Source organism: Chroicocephalus ridibundus, chromosome 9 (assembly GCF_963924245.1).
Source record: "Chroicocephalus ridibundus chromosome 9, bChrRid1.1, whole genome shotgun sequence".
NCBI classification, from domain to species: Eukaryota; Metazoa; Chordata; class Aves; order Charadriiformes; family Laridae; genus Chroicocephalus; species Chroicocephalus ridibundus.
Window position 1 is genome coordinate 5,242,310 of NC_086292.1, and position 16,976 is coordinate 5,259,285.

The 16,976-nt window shown below is 49.8% G+C and overlaps 1 long non-coding RNA gene across 1 annotated transcript; it reads right to left on the reverse strand.

Annotated features, from left to right (window-relative positions):
• Positions 1–430: 430 nt before the first annotated feature.
• LOC134521161 (uncharacterized) lies at positions 431–6,985 on the reverse strand. The gene is made up of 3 exons (XR_010072659.1): positions 6,773–6,985; positions 5,649–5,783; positions 431–5,529 (listed from the first exon to the last, which is right to left on the reverse strand). It is a non-coding gene; the product is annotated as an uncharacterized LOC134521161 (long non-coding RNA).
• Positions 6,986–16,976: the final 9,991 nt, after the last annotated feature.

Sequence of the window (16,976 nt, forward strand, 5' to 3'; positions counted from 1 at the left end):
TTGATACTTGACTTTCACTTTTTAATAGTATTTTCAGGACAATACGTGGAATGTAAGGGAAGGAAATTCCCGTAGCGCTGGATCTCGCGTTGCAGCGTCAGGAAGGCGTTCGTGCCAAGCTGGCGTGGCTCAAAAAGAGCTGAAAGAAATCAAATCATTCAACATCTGGGCAAACTTTTAGCTGGGGCTGAACAATGGGAATACTCTTGTGCGGCGGGATGATTTTTTTTATTATTTTTTTTTTTTACAAGCGATTGTTTTTTTGACACCGCTCTTGTCTGGAAGTCTGGTTTGCAGAGGAATTTATATGATAAGTTTAAGTCCAGCCCTGTTCTGGAAAGCTCTTAAGCATAGGCTTAAAAATAGGCACGTACTTAAATCCTATTAAAACGTTCAATAAAATGAACAATTAGTACATCCTCGGGTGCTTTTCTTGAACAGGGTGCTTATAAGAATTGTACCTTCAATATGCTCTTACAGAAGCAGGAAATACTGAAGAAAACTCGGTTTTAATGATCTGGGCACACTTTTCAGAAAAGTCTGCAAGTGTTAGGGGGAAATTCCCTATGTGTTTTGGATTACTTAATAATGCAGACTCTGGTGCTTTTTTTTTTTTAAAAAAAGTGATACATTTCTGTAGCCATGGTTTACCTAGGGGAATACATGGTATTTTTTATGGTGGATGTTATTTTTCTTTAAGGTTACGAATAGGTTATTTATATTTTTGTAAATTCTGTGTCATTGCCATTGTAATTCTGAAGTAGAGTTGTTCCTCTTGTTTTTTGGGGTGATGTCTGTATTCGAATAAAGCAGTAGCTGAAGCTCCTGCCCTCTTTGTTAAACAAGGGGTATGTGTCTGCGTGCCCCACCTTCCTCCCGGACCTGGTGCTCTCGGATGCTGTGTGTTTGTAGTTAAATAAATTTCGGAGCCAGAGGTGATGGTGCTCGGTGAGTTTGGATTCCTCTCCCCTCCCGCCTGTGGGTCTGGCTTGGGCAGGAGCGTACAGAAAAGTGGGACCCCCCCCTCCCCCGCCCACACCCGGGGCATCCCTTCAGCTGCGGCCTGGGAGGTGGGTGCTGACGGTGGGGTCTGCTGGAGGGGTGCGTCCGGCAGGGGCAGGTGGCACTTTTCAAAGCAGACGCTGTTGCAGCTGAGTCCGTCATCCTCGTGATGTTGGTGTGGGAATGGGGCAGGAACAGTTTCGCATCACAGAATGGTTTAGGTTGGAAGGGACCTTAAAGATCATGTAGTTCCAGCCCCTGCCCTGGGCAGGGACACCTCCCACCAGCCCAGGTTGCTCCAAGCCCCGTCCAGCCTGTCCTTGAACCCCTCCAGGGATGGGGCAGCCACAGCTTCTTTGGGCAACCTGGGCCAGGGGCTCACCACCCTCACAGCAAAGAATTCCTTCTTAATATCTAATCTGAATCTTCCCCTCTTTCAGTTTAAAACCATTACCCCTCGTCCTATCGCTCCACTCCCTGATCAAGGGTCCCTCCCCATCTCTCCTGTAGGCCCCCTTCAAGTACTGGAAGGGGCCCTAAGGTCTCCCTGGAGCCTTCTCTTCTCCAGGCTGAACACCCCAACTCTCAGCCTGTCTTCAGCTTAAATGGGTGCCGCTGGAGAGAAGCGGCTGCGGCCCCAGCGAGGTGCCTGCCCTGACCAGGGGACATCAGCTGCTATTTGTTGTGTAGGTTTAATCTGCCTCAGAAGGGCCAAATCCCACGCAGGGTTCGTTGACAGGGAGGAGGCAGAGAGCTCATAATGCCCAAGGAGCTCCCATTCCTGAAGCTTTGCTAAGGAGCAGTCATTCTTTAAGCTTGGTAATTACTTGCTCGTTTAAGCGCTCGTTAAGTCTGTTCATGCCCTTACACTTGGTCTGTTCTTTAAAATAATTATTAGAATGAAGGATACGATGATTTTCTCTTCTAATTAAAGCTATTATACTTGTCCAAACTCTCGCAGCTTTATAGGTGCTTGTACTGCTCTAGCTCATTCCTGTTGTGAAGAATGCCCTCACGCCATGCTGTTGCGTGCAGTCCTGCCATTAACGCCATACAGTAGGTATAGATCAAGAAGCCTCTGAAATCAAGGCCCAGAAGAACCAGTCATTCACCACCGAATGCAAAACCGTAGTATCGGTAGAGGTATTCAGTGCGCGCGGTTTCCAAAGAAGCCTTTTCCATGGGTCTCCTCGGGTGTGTGGAGCCTCTGTTTTCACAGACGCTCGAAATAATGCACCCCAAGTTAACAGTGAAATGAATTTGCTGCTGCTCTGAGAAGAACCAGCCTTACGGAGGGCCTGCAAGGAGTCGGTGATCGTGATGTCTCCACCTGCACCCAGCCCCAGTAAAACCCGAGGGGGATGGTGCAGGCGGGCACGCTGCAGGCTCGGGAGGAGCCCAGCCCTCCCACGGGTGAGGCAGGTCCTGGGACCTGGGCTGAGAGCCCAGCCCATGCCCGGCAGCTTGCCTGAGGCTACTGGCGTGCTGCAGGAAGGCTGTGCTTGGAGGAGAGCCCCGGAGATGTGTTTGTTGGGAGAGCAGCCTCTTGCGTGCTGTTGGGATGGGAGTTCAGAGTATGCCTTGCCTCACCTTTGAATGTCTCGTGGTTTTGGGGGCTGTAACCATCTAGGACTTCTCTTTCTCAGGTGTCCGAGGACTGGACACGCTGCAGTAGGTAAGGTGTGGGTGGGCTTGGCCCTATCTCGAGGGTCTGCGCTTGCGGAGAAGTCCCTGGGGTAACCACTCCCATGCAAAGCAGACTCTTACACCCCAACCAGGAGCTCCCTGTGAACAAGAGGTTTCCACCCCGCTCTGCTCCTTGCCTCAGAGCGGTTGTGTTGTCTGGTCTCGCCTCATTTTTTGGCTGATGCACAAGGAGCGATGATAAACTGTGTTCCCCTCAAAGTACTTGGGATTCTTGTTTTCAGCGCTGTGATAAAAGTAGACATCTGTGGGCCCGAGCTGGCAGGAGGAACATACCCCATGCAAGGAGAGAAGCGTGGGGTTGAAAACCAGCTCCGAGGTGGTCAGAGCAAGGCTGACTTCTACCTCTCTGGTTCCTGGTGCCTCATCAGCCACAATTTGCAGAGAGGCTGGCAGCATATCAAGATGCTGGGGTACAGACGGTCCTCACCTCAGCTGCCTCCGGGAGGAACATCTCCAGCTGGGATGCAAAGCTGTACAAAGGCATCCAAAGCACACGGGCCGACTGCTAGACAAGCCTCCAGTTCCAGAGGAGGATGCCAGTAAATGCCATTTGGCCCACACGAGGCACGTGCACTGGGTGTTCTCCTGAGCTGGTCTCGAGCAGGAATGCAGACGTGTGTCCTGCCTTTCCCAGCAGCCACAGCTTACAGCCAGTGATCCTGCCAAGCCAAATATTCCTGACTGGTGGGTTTTTACTTTAAAGAACTTGACTGAAATGTGTGGGGTGTTGAGATACATCACTTGCATGCCCTGGTGAAGTAACTGCAGAGGTGGAGACCAGTGACTCCATGTCCTCGTGTAGGCCAGTAAACTTTATGAGCAGACTTTATCTAAGATCTATGGAGGCGCCGTTGCAAGTCAAGTGGGGTCTTTGCGTCCTTCTCACAGGGGGCTCCCACCTGAGGGTTGGGGCTCCTCCTGCCCAGTGAGCACTGACTTGCAAAGTGGAGCTGATGGAGGGGTCTGGCCAGGCTGAAGGAGATGTTCCCATTAATGTCAGCGTGTTGGGTGGGATCCTACTTGGCGGCCTACAGCAAGGGCGAGGCTAATTAAGGAACCCTGTATTAACAAGGGCTGCGTGATCTGTGAACAGTTAAGGCGGATGAGCTTTCTAAGGTTTCCCTCGTGTGTGGAGTCTGGAGGCACAGAGCAAGCGCTTTTGCAGTAAGACCTTTTTCCTGAAACCCTGCGTTTGCTCGTCCGTCTTTGGTCTGAGATGATCTGGGCTAAAACCAACATTGCATGAAAATGCAGACCTGAAAAAAACCGTACTCATAGGGAGGAGAGGGCGGGAAAAGGGACTGTAGGACCAGAGGAATGTTCTTTTCTCCGAAGAAAAGGGTCAGAAGAGGGAAGCACGTGCTCCTCAGGGCGTTTGACTAAACTGCAGAGCTGGGGCGGAGCGAGCAAAGGGCAGAAATGACGAAGAGTGCTCAGTAGCAGCTGGGCAAACGCAGCTTTCCAGCTTTTGCACTTCATTTTCTTGCCTACCCTATAGAAAGCTATGATGTTCAAACACAGACCAAAGGGATCTGAAGAAAAGTGAGCCACCACAAAGTAAGGGAGGCAGAACCGCCCCCCCCCAGGAGCAAGCGGGGGTGAGCCCTGCACAGCTTGGCTGGGCAGAGGTTGAACCTGGCACAGCTGCTTCGTTAGCACACACAGACGCCCGATTGCGTTCAGTTATGTGACAGTCAGTTAGAAGAATATTTCACAAATGTTCAGAGCACATTTCGTGTGGGTGGAAAACTGTCCGACCAAATTTTTGTGGCAGCCGAAGGTAACTTAAGCCGAGTCATTAACATCTACTTATCCAGCATGAATAATTTGGCAGAATTTAGGTAAGCAGCCGGGCACCAAACTGCATCTGGACTTGGAGGGTCACCGGTATGTTCCTCCAAAGGTTTCCTTCACGTATCTGTGCCAGGCTGTCCTCGGAGCCAAAGGTGGGACAGCCATGGAGAAGAGGAAGGAGGGAGGAACGTGCTGCTGGCTCTCCCCATGCTGCAACCCACTTCTGGTCCCGACTCTCAGCCCGGTGCCCCAGCGAGGTTGACCCTGGCCATGCAGACCCCGCTGGGGGGAGCAGAGCCAGGGCCGTGCCCAGAGCATCCCCCACGTCCCCACACCCAGCAGCGGTGACGAGACGCTGCAGTGGCTTTAGGTGAGGGGTGGGAGCGGGGATGCAGCAGCTGCCCGTGGCAGAGGGTCCGGCTCCACTCTCCAGCCTCCCTGTGTGTGGCCATGACAAAGAGGAAAGAGCAGAAACCCCAGGGGAATGATGGCAGGCAGAGAAGGGGATTCACAGGGATGAACTCAAGGAGAAAGCCGGTAATTAAATTTCAGCTCATTTTCATGTCGGGGGGAGGGCGGACAGGCCCAGGTGATGCTCAGCTCCCTTCTGCTCTGCTGCTGCTCCTCGCGTGGGAATTGCTCGCGCCCGTAGGCATCGGTCACACTTAGCGCCGTAATAAACCACTTCTCCCGCTGGGCTTGTCTTGCTCAGCCCCACACCTCCCTGCTCTCCTTGACAGAGTAATTGCGGCTCTGTAGCTTTTATATTCGCTCTGCCCCAATTTCTGTGTGCTCCCGTCTCCTCTGCAGAGGGGCTAGTGGACAGTCAATTAAATTTCGGTTGCTAAAAATGAAGACTTGAAATCCATTAGAGAGAACTGAGTTTCCAGTCCCAAGTTTCTTTTCTTCTTCGCTTTCCTCTCCTTCCCTGCAGATGATTTTTTTTATTGTTTGTTCTCTGATTTTCCCATTTGTTTTTTTCCACAAGCTTTCCCTTGCGCGCATGGTTCTCATATTACTGCTTCTCTGCAGGACACAAGGGCAATTACAAGTGAACGAAAACACACATTTTACAGCACGTTATTGAATTATTGAGTGTGTTTGGCAGGAAACAAATTTCTTTTTCTTCTACCTTTCAAACTCACCTGTGGGCTGACTCATGGGGTGTCTCCAGATGCGGTTTTCAAAAAGCAGCTAAAAAGCTTCGCAATGCCTGGGTTTGGGGCGCCAGCGGCTCCGGCTGCTCTCCATCACCCGCGCAGTAAGTGCAAACATTCAAACTGAAGGAGGGGAGATTTAGGTTGGATATCAGGAAGAAATTCTTTACTGCGAGGCTGCTGAGGCACTGGAACAGGTTGCCCAGGGAGTTTGTGGCTGCCCCATCCCTGGAGGGGTTCAAGGCCAGGTTGGACGGGGCTTGGAGCAGCCTGGGCTGGTGGGAGGTGTCCCTGCCCAGGGCAGGGGGTGGCACTGGGTGATCTTTAAAATCCCTTCCAACCCGAACCATTCTATGATTCTATGAAATATCTCCCCATGGCTTTACTGGGCAGACAAACCTGCACCCAGGCCCAGGGTCTGTCTCTGCCATTAGATTCCCTCCAAATCCAAAGAAGGGGACATTCCCCCCCGCCCCCCCGATCCATGCCACCCCAGCAGTGCAGACGGAGGGCTGGGGAACTGGGCACAGCGTTTAGAGGATTAGGGGGATATTAATGAGAGCAAACCCTCTCAACTGGAACCAAACCGGGAACAGCAGCCACAAAAAAAGAAAAAAAAAAAGATTAAGAATGGAAGCCTGATTCCTTTTATTGGCAGCAGAAGTTAATTTTTAAGGAAAAACATTGCAGCTCCAACCATAAAGCCTTGCTGATGAAAAACAAACACTCTTTGTCTTCAGGCACAGCCTGATGCCAATAATTATTACTATCTGTCAAAAATACATTATTATCCCAGTGAAATTCCTGTATTCCTTCCCTGAGTCCTAATGGTAAATGGGGTTTTTTTGAGGCTGGCCAGCCCATTTCTGTGTGACAATTATTATGTTAACGGGAGCCAACAGACTGGGTAATGGACTGATTTTGGATTCAAAGGCAGCTGCATCGGGGAGCAGGGTTTTAGCAAAAGAATAAAGTGTTTTTGCAACCCACTCAATATCTCTTCAAACTCCCCCTCACATCCTCCTCTGAGCTGGTTTTAAGAAATTACTGGATTACAAATAAATACCCCAATCAACTGCAAAAACAATGGGCCAATTTTCATAATCTCTTACCTCCTACAGTTGATTTAAAACAAGTGGGAGCAACAAGCGCACGATGCCTCAGGGTATTCGGCCACCTCCGAAGGATGGGGTCAGACACGACCTAGACCGAGCCGGGAGGTGTCTGTCCTCGATGCTGTCCCCAATGCTGTCCCAGTGCTGTCCCCAATGCCGCGGGACCCGGGGTAGGCACAAGGACCACTCCGTCGGCAGAGCAGGGTGGGCTGTGAGCTGCTCTGTGTGACAGAATCACAGAATCACAGATTGGCAGGGGTTGGAGGGGACCTCTGGAGATCACCCAGTCCAACCCCCTGCCAGAGCAGGGTCACCCACAGCAGGTGGCACAGGAACGCCTCCAGAGGGGTTTGGAATGTCTCCAGAGACGGAGACTCCACCACCTCTCTGGGCAGCCTGTGCCAGGGCTCTGCCACCCCCAAAGGAAAGAAGTTCCTCCTCATGTGGAGATGGAACTTCCTATGGTCAAGTTTGTGCCCGTTACCCCTTGTCCTGTCGCTGGGCACCACTGAAAAGAGCCTGGCCCCATCCTCCTGACACCCACCCTTGAAGTATTTATAAGTGTTGATAAGATCCCCCCTCAGTCATCATTTTTCCAGACTGAAGAGACCCAAGTCCCTCAGCCTTTCTTCATAAGAGAGGTGTTCCAGTCCCCTCATCATCTTGGTAGCCCTTTGCTGTCCCCTCTCCAGCAGTTCCCTGTCCTTCTTGAACCGGGGAGCCCAGAACTGGACCCAGTACTCCAGATGTGGCCTCACCGGGGCAGAGCAGAGGGAGAGGGGAGGATGACTTCCCTCAATCTGCTTGCCACACTTTGTCCAGTGGCAGCACAAGAGGTAACGGGCACAAACTTGACCATAGGAAGTTCCATCTCCACATGAGGAGGAACTTCTTTCCCCTGAGGGTGGCAGAGCCCTGGCCCAGGCTGCCCAGAGAGGTGGTGGAGTCTCCGTCTCTGGAGACATTCCAAACCCCACCTGGACACGTTCCTGTGCCACCTGCTCTGGGTGACCCTGCTCTGGCCGGGGGTTGGACTAGATGGTCTCCAGAGGTCCCTTCCAACCCCTGCCATTCTGTGATTCTGTGATTCTGTGATATCTTCCGCTTTGTATGGGGAGAGGGGGGCAGAGAATGTATTAGCAATGCTTAAAACAACAAATAGGAAAACACTGCAGTTCCTCACACCTTCACCCTCAGTCTCTCCTTCCTTTGCAATGACCAGGGGAAATGCAAAGGTAAACAAAAAAAAAAAAATTGACAACTTGGTTTCAGAAGGAATAGGTAAATCAATTCAGGCTTGGCAACTGAGGCTGTCGCTAGCCTGGCCCAAGCCAAGACCAGCTCGGGGCGACAGCAGTGACTGCCTGGCCGAGCCGAACAAGAAGGGAAGCCGGGGGAGGTGGGATGCAGGAGAGGTAAACCGGGGTACAAAGCTCGAGTTGGTGGGTCTGCAAGGGGAGAAATCATCAGGAGGTGTCTGCAGAAGAGCTGTGAGCAGTGAAGGTTCACATCAACGCTCGGCCATTACACACCATCTCTCCAGACACAGCTGGATGCGAGGTGCCATGAGCACTACTTTCCGGCACGGAGCTCTGGTTTTCATGGCCGTTAACTTTGCCTCACGGAAGTAACATCCATGGATTTTTTACCACACTCTGTCTGCCTCAGACTAACCATGTTTTTATTGGAAAACTACAGATGAAAGAACTAAGCTTTTCCCAAGAAATGAGGTTAGTGGAAAACATGTTTCACGCACACATACACGCATAAGATCTCATTAATCATACCTGGCTGACATCTAACTGAAAATGGCAGTACTTGTAGCATAACGCATAGGCACAAGAACGCCCATTTTCGTGGGAAGCTTGAAATTCCTCCTTTTTTACTGCTTGATTCTCCAACTCTCATGTTCTTTACAGCCATGTTTTAGAATGTTTTGGAGTAGAATATTCTGGTAAAATCCAGCATAACTTCCTCGAACACTTTGCTTTTGCAGCCCAAGGCAGACACAGGCTCTGGTTGATCCCCCGGAGGTACCAGCAGCCCGTGCCAATGAGCCCCCAACCTGCAGCAACATTTGCAGGTGCTCCCCGTCCCACTCCACTTTTGCTGGTGTGAGACACTGTGTCCACACACCTCCCTCTCTCCCCGACGGGGAGGAGCTCCAACAAGATCTCAGCATCTTCTACAAGCAGGACCTGGACTGCCATTAAATGGTGTGACCGTTTTTGTTTCCACACACTTGGTGCCAGATGTGGAATCACCCTGTGGGGACCAGCAAAGAGACGATGCACAAAGCGCTGTGGGCGCTACCTGTGCCTCTGGAGAAACCAGCCAGGCTCCTCAGCAGCCTGCGCCGATGAAGAGGTGTCTGTTGGGGTCCAGCTGCCCAGGCAATCATAGAATCACAGAATGGTTCGGGTTGGAAGGGATCTTAAAGATCATCCAGTTCCAGCCCCCTGCCCTGGGCAGGGACACCTCCCACCAGACCAGGCTGCTCCAAGCCCCATCCAGCCTGGCCTTGAACCCCTCCACAATGCACTCCAGTGAATGATACCTTAGTATCAAATACAGTATAAAGCATCCCTTCCCTCTGCCTTGCCTCTTTTTAGTTCCCCACCTTTGTGCACAGCCCATTTTATTTCCTATTCTATTAATTTACTGCCATGCCAATGTTCTAAGATAATGAAAATACAATCAGTGTTCTTCACTTACCAAACCTTTTTGTCACGCCATGACAAGGGCTCAAAGGAGCAAACAGATAAAAGGCTGTAAAACAGAACTCTTAAAGTTTCTGAGAGAGCTTTATTTTCCCCAAGAATATGGAGAATACAAATCGTGGAAAGCTACATGGTATTTGGGCTTTCTGTGCTATTTTAAGCTTCTATAACAAGGGATATTAGCCAAGCTGTTGTTCCCAGCGTCTTCCCTGTCCTTTCATTTACCGACCCCTTTTATACCAGTCTGCAAATGATGGGGCCAGACTCTTGCTGGGTGCACCTGCGAGGCGGTGCCTCTCCCAAAGGCACATCCCATGGGGACAGCTGTGCCACAGCTGGCTGGGCCGGGATGCAGGCACTGGGAACGGGGCGGTAGCGCTGATTAACGAAATCACCCACAGGGAAAGGGAGAAAACCTTCCTTTAAAGCCTGTTCTGGAGCTGAAGTGTCTGCCCTCTTCCCGAGCAAGCTCTTCTCTCGTTCTCGGGTAAGACCTAGAGGATGCAGCGATAAATAACCTTTCGTGTGGCGAGAACATGTGAGCCAGCTGGATTTTATAATGTTTGAGTTTGGAGGAAAAGAAGAGCACAAAACACAGCCGGTCCTTTTTCCTGAGGTCACCAGCCTCCCTTTACTGTCACTTGCAGGGTTTAGCAGCCTCGTTGCTTTAAAAAGCAAGGATCGCTTAGTAGAGTTGCACCGAGGATTAAAATGAGTGTTTTAGCTGTAAATTCCCTAGTCAAAACCCCAGGAACCCATTGCTTCTGTCTGGCCCTCTGTGAAATGGGGTTAACGGCAGAAGACTGACTGCTGGGCAGCTGGGGGGGTCAGAGGGATGCTCGGCCGGGGTGCGTGGATGGACCTGAGGGAATAAGCACAGAAAATGCCACTGGAAGGTCTTGCACACCCAAGCCAAGTTTGTCACTAAATCTCACAATGATTTTTTCTTCTTTTTCTTTCTGTCCCTCCGTTTTTCCGTCCACTCCGTGAATCGCGTCATCTGCCCTTAAATTAGAACTGATGCCCCCAGAGCTAACCAGAAATGCAGGGCACCAAACTTTATATTTGCAATGTACAGCTTGAAGATTCAATCCCCCAGCTTCTCACCAGAAATATTTCACAAGGGCACCGGTGAAGGGCACCAAGGGCATATTAAAAGTTTCTCATCCCGGACTGCTGGAAGGACCACGATGGCGCCTGCGGCATTTGAAAGCTGGGGATCAGACAAGCTTAAGGTTAATTTTTAACCTGTTCCCATTTATAGCTGAGATGTCTGAATGTGCTACTAAACATTTCATCTTTATTAGCTGTGTTAATCATTACAGTTCACCTAGAGGATGAATATATTTCTACATTGTGCCCTGCAAGCTGTGAGGGACAGCGGAATACTTATATTCCACTAAACAGAAGGCAATGTAACGCAATTTAATACAATTCTTTTAAATAGGACACAGGGTAACCTTATGTTCAAGCCACCTTTAGCTTTAGGTTTCTTAAAATTAACCTTCGAATTTAATAAAGGGGGAAAAATATCTGTTGCCTGCAATAGAAATGCGAACATGAAGAGGGGATACTGCATTGAAGTATTTATTGGGAGCTGTAGCTATCGCCGTCTCCACGCAGGGAACTGTCAGCATTATTCCCCGTTGGTCAGGAAGAGCCACTGGTGCATTTAATTCAAGAACAGGGTAGAAAATGAAGATATTCTGTTAAACAACTGACCTGTAAAGACAGATTCAGGACAGGCAATGTACGATGTAGGGAATCCTAGAAATACTGTAAGGGTAAAAACTAAAACTTGATTCCTTCCCAGTCTGGGAAACTTGGTTTATTAACCTTAATGTGAAAGGTCCAAGCAATCAATCACAGTTCAGAAGGAAACAGAAATTTCCAAAATAGCCCAGATTTATCCAATCAACTGCAACTCCTCATTAATTGAACTTTGTGGTAAATCCATCACGGAAGTTTTGGATGATCCAGGAACTCCTTGTAATTCTGAATCCTGCCTTGTTTGACACGTATCACGAGCAAAAGATCAAAATGAGCAGTGGAAGGAGAAAGAAGCTGCAAACGGTTTAGGCCATTGGTTAATTGATCACTTAATCCCTGTTGGAAATTGCCTGAGGCAAGATGTAGTAGCAAGCAAACATCACCTCTGTCGCAAAAGAAGGGAATAAAATCTGTTGCTCCGAAACTTGCCTGCCTTCATTTTTATTATGTGTCATAAACTGTCTCCTAACAACACCCAAAGCCTGGTCACCTTGGAATCACACTGATTGCGGTCCTCAAATTGGCTACACATGTGGATTTGAAATAGCAAGGGTTTCTGCAGACCTGGTTGAGGAATGTGCTGCAATTCTGGTAGAACGGCATGAAACTGCCAAGAATGATGTTTTGAAAAATCACTGCCCTACTTCCAGCTACAAACACCAACTGAAGGTCCTTGCAGAGGGGAAATCCTTGGGGCAAGAGGCCACCGAAGTTCAGCAACCTGGCCAGGACACAGTATGTATTAGATGCTTACGTATACAATGAGAGCATATGGGTACGTTAGATAGAGATGACAATTGGAGAGGATATAAACCTTTATGGTCTGAAGCAGCATTAATTGCAAGGCAATAAGCAGAATTCCATTAACGGGGACACTCCCTATAATTGTCCCCTATGGCGTCCCATAAAGCAATCGTTTTTGTCTCCAGCAGACAAATTAGGTGGTCCATGAATCTGATTTTATAAAGCAATTCGTCTGTTCTTATCTGCCAAGGAGATTTTTATGAGGCCTGTCATGGGAAAGTCTCTTCAAGGGACAGACTATTGTGTTGTAAAATCAGACGTGGTTTCTGCAGGACGCAGCCTGTTGGCTTCGGGGGTTTTTTATTGCTTTTTTTTTTTTTTTTTTTTCTCTCACCTCTGATAAGTGACAGCTGCTCTTCACTGGCGGCTCGTTGCAGAGGGCAGTGTCCTCACGCGATTTGGCCTTGCCGAACAAGGCGTTATTAGCCAGCATGGGCTCATGGGAGAATAAAACTCCATTACAAGGGCCAAATGCACTAATTCAACCCTTATTACTGGGGCAAAGGAAGAAAACCCTGGAGGTGGGGCAGGGCAAGAAGCGCCTTTGCTTTGCTGTATGGGGAGCCTTCCAGCAGCTTCCTAAGGAGGGGTTTGCTTCAGCGCAGCGCACCAGGCACAGAGGATGCAGACATCCCTGCTCCGGCCGTGTCAGCTCGCTTCCCTCCCACCCGCTGGTACCCACCCTCTCCACCACCACCCGGAGCATCGCTCGGGCACTCGCCTCGCCTGCAGCAGCATTTGGCGACCTGCTCCTGCAGTCCTGCCTCGTACCACCCGCCAGCGACCCCAAAGGACTTCAGTCCTGCTCCAACGTAGGCGCCAGAAACGCGGCATTGCCAACACGTCTTGGCGATGAGATTGCCGCTGACATAGCTGCTGGCCACATCGGGATGAGCCGAGTGGTGTGGTCGTCAAGTGGGGAGTGCTTGGACATCAAGCTCGGGGGAGCAGTTTAGGAATATATATATACTGGAATTTGGGTAGGGATTACTGCTGAGCACTGGGGGCAGGGCGGCTTTGTGAAAAGCCTTGAGTCTTCAAACCGAGAGCGGATTGCAGCACCGTGCTTGGCGTGATAAACCTGCCCTTACCCTGTCAGCGTTCCTGCTTGGGGTTCATCCAAAGTCTGGGGAGATCAGAAGCATTTTTCTCCCTACCGCAGCGCGGGAGGCGATAGCTGGAGGGAAGCAGGCATGTTTGCTCCTCAGTCGGTGAGAGGGTAGAGCCATCTGCCCTGACTTGAGGCAGAGACTCTCCTTTGCTGCCCATGGCAGAGGGTGTCTGCTCGTTATCTGCCAAGTGTTAATTCTGGGTGTGCCCTTTGCATCCGAGCTTCCCGAGCAAGGGTCGGGCTTTTTCCTCCCTCTTCTTCCCCTGGTCTGGGAGGCACCCAAGCTGCTGAGTTATATCTCAGCGCAAGAGGATGGTCTCCGACACTGACCCAGCTATATCCCCACTTCCCAGGGCTTGGTCTGGATTTAACTGAGGACATTTCCATTTATTCCTTCAGAGTGTTTTGGACTAGCCCCTCAGTACTGTTTTCCACTTGAAGAGCTAACTGATGATAATTGTATTCTGTTTCTCCTTCCTGAGCTAATTTTCTGACTCATTCTGGATTTTTTTTTTTTTTTCTTGCTTTTTCTTCATCTCGTTGGCATTTTGTGGTCTCTTTGTTCATTATGTGATGGGGCTATATAAGGGGATTTGTCTCTGGAATTCAGGTATCCCCTGCACTGTGTTCTCTGTTATCATCTTCATCAGCAACTATGCTGAAGGCAGTTAGATGCATTCAGCATGAGCTAACCTTAATAAATCTGGGTTGTTAATCACTCAGACATGTCTCTGTTGAATCTCTGCATACAGATTTGTGTGTGCTCAAATAGTTTCCCTGGAGTAGATTTCTGGTAACTCAGTGTTTTAATAATCTGCCCTCCAAATTCACCCTTGGGGTCTTGCCTCCTGGGGCTTTGCCTGCCGGGGACAGGTCCGAGTCACCTGCCTGCTGAGGACAGCAGCTGCCAGAGGTGCAGGGTGATGGCTCGGTCCACAGCGCGTGAGCAGGGTGAAGGCTCTCCAGATGGCACAGGCTCCCTGGGTGATTCTTCTCCCGCCCCACGCTCCCATCCAGATCTCCAGCCTCAGGGCTCCCACACCGTCAGGCTGCGGGGAGCAAACTGTGCCACATCTGCTGCCCTCATGTCACCGTGGGCTGCCCCGGCCGGGGCAGGTCCCTGTGCACAAAACCCACAGCAGCCCTCTAGCCCAGCCCTGCTGGGAACAGGGAGGAAAGCACCCAGCGCTGGTCCCATTTTTGGAAGCTCTCCCTTGGTCCTATTGCTCTTGGACACCGGGCTGCCTGCAGTGCCATGCAGGAAGCCATTCCTACAGGCGAGCAGCGTGTCTGAAGACAAATTAATGACTGTTTAAGCATCTATTTACCTGCTGAGTTGGCTCAGACTTTGATCTGTTTCAGCCAAAGCAGAATTTCTTAGATTCTCTTTTCCAGACCCTGCCTGGGTAAGCCCTCTGATCGCTGCAGCAAGCCTTGCGCCCGCAGTTCACCACAGATGCAATCTCTTGCCCCTCAGTCACTGTTCCTTGCCCAAGTCAAACAACATAGCTCAGTTTATCTTTTTTTTTTTTTTTTTTATGTTGTGCATCCTATCGTTTGCCTGAATGCTGCTGAGAGAGCTCTGCTGCGTTAGCCAAGGCATCCTCAAGAGATACAAGAGCCCCAAGGCAATGGGCAAAGCGTGTGAGGCTTTGAATCTCATTCAGGCATTGATAATTACCCGTCTAGATAGCTAAGCCATTACGAAGATGCAATACAGTCAGCTCTTACATCATGCCCATTTAGGGGAGAAAAATTCGGCGATGAAGAGATGCTACGATTGACAGATCCAAGGAAAACCAGCTAGGTTATTTTTCACAGCAAGAGATAGCTAACCACATGGGTTAGCAGAAGATCAAGGGAGTACGAAGAAAGACCCACTTCTTTGGGATGAGGTCTTTGATTCCCCCAGCAGAAGATTATGTAGCCATTTAAAGAAAGGAAGGAAGGAAAAAAACCCAACCTAAGAAATATTACCGATGGACTCACCACCAGGTTAAGAGACTTCTACTTCACCCATAGCCATTAGGCATGACAGGGGCTCCCAGAACAACTCTCCTATCAAAGGGATGACTGGCAGGTACAACTCCATGGTTTGCTTGCTACTTCCCAGAAATTCGGCTGTTTCTGAGGAAACCAGCAGTCAGTCTGCACCAGCATTCTTGGACAAACACCTCAAGAAACCACTGAAGATTTCTATGTATCCGTCTTGCACTGTAAAACAGCCCTGGGGACGGGATTTAATCCCTGGCTTGGCTCATACCCCAGAATTTGCCAACAGTGAGGTAGATTTCATTTTAGAATCACAGCGAGAGCCATAGCTTAATATTTCTCATGGAAGATATCAGTGTTAGTGTTGTTGCTATGGTTATTTCATAGAAGCCCAAGATATAATATGTACATTGAAAGAAAACATAGAAATATCTCTTTAGAAACAAAGTTTTGTGTGCACGGTGCGTTGTAGAGCAGCCTACGGAAAGGCACACTGAGAACAACGTGCCGAGCATGGGGCTGGGATCACAGAATCATAGAATCACAGAATGGTTCGGGTTGGAAGCGATCTTAAAGACCATCCAGTGCCACCCCCCTGCCCTGGGCAGGGACACCTCCCACCAGCCCAGGTTGCTCCAAGCCCCGTCCAGCCTGGCCTTGAACCCCTCCAGGGATAGCGCAGCCACAACTTCCCAAAGGCATGGAAGTCCACGCCAGCATTGCCGCTTGTGTGTTGGGTCACGCACAGCTCCCCAGGCTGTTACAGAGAGCCTTGGCAGGGCAGGATGCAATTTTCTACTTTCTGTTGTCGCTTTGTGAAATGTTTGCTTCGCGGGTGTTATTCAAAGAGCCCTGGAAAATTTTGTCCGGGGCGGTAAAACATAAGCAAATAAAGAATATGCTCGTCCAGGATGAAATTTTAGGTGAGTGGTTTTGTTAAACTCTGCATGGTTTTTGGGTGACACCAGTGGTGTTTTTCGTGAGTATCTATGTGAATCAGCTGGATAAGTATGAACAGCAAATGAGCCCATGAATCACAGCTAACCAAGCTCTGCCTCTGCCTTATTATCTGGTGGATGCCGCCATCCCAGTTCACTTAGCACTGCTGCTATGGCACCAGAGAGATGGGTACTCTTTTTTCGCTTATTACTTGGTATGAATCCTGTTACCTACTGGCAAACAGTGGGTTTAAACCTTGTTTTCTGGAGGGGTCCTCCAAGACCATATCAGAGAAGCTCAATAGCCCCCATCAAGTCGTCTGGATCCAGAGCGAGCACCAAGTGGGGGGTCTCAGTGCCACAGGGCTGTTCCCTCCTGACTCCAGGCCAGGTCCTGGGTGACTCCATGCTTTACCCTACCGTTGGAGAAATTTCTTTTCTGCTGATTTTTCATCCCTGTTCTGGACTTTGAGGAGGGGGGAGGCTTTTTCCAGTTAGTCCTTTTAAAGTAGGACATCCCAGCACTTTTTTTCCTTCCTGAGCCCATAAGACGTAGCAACTCTTAAGCTTTTTGTGGCCATCTCCTGGTTTGTCCTGAGGCTGCCATCACTCATGTTTCCACTCTTGACAGAAACTTTCCAGTTGCTGGGAGAAGCCCACCCACTGTACCTTTTAACTGCGTCTCATTTACATCCTCAGCTCGTGCTAAAAACTCGTGCTACAGCAACCGAAGGATGAAGGATGCTGGTTTTTACAGTCTTTGGGGAAAAGGCTCTTAACCTTCTGAACTTCTGAAGATATTTGAGTGGAAACAGGCCACTGCATTTCTGTGGTGGAAACCAAAAAATCCGTACTGACATCCACCT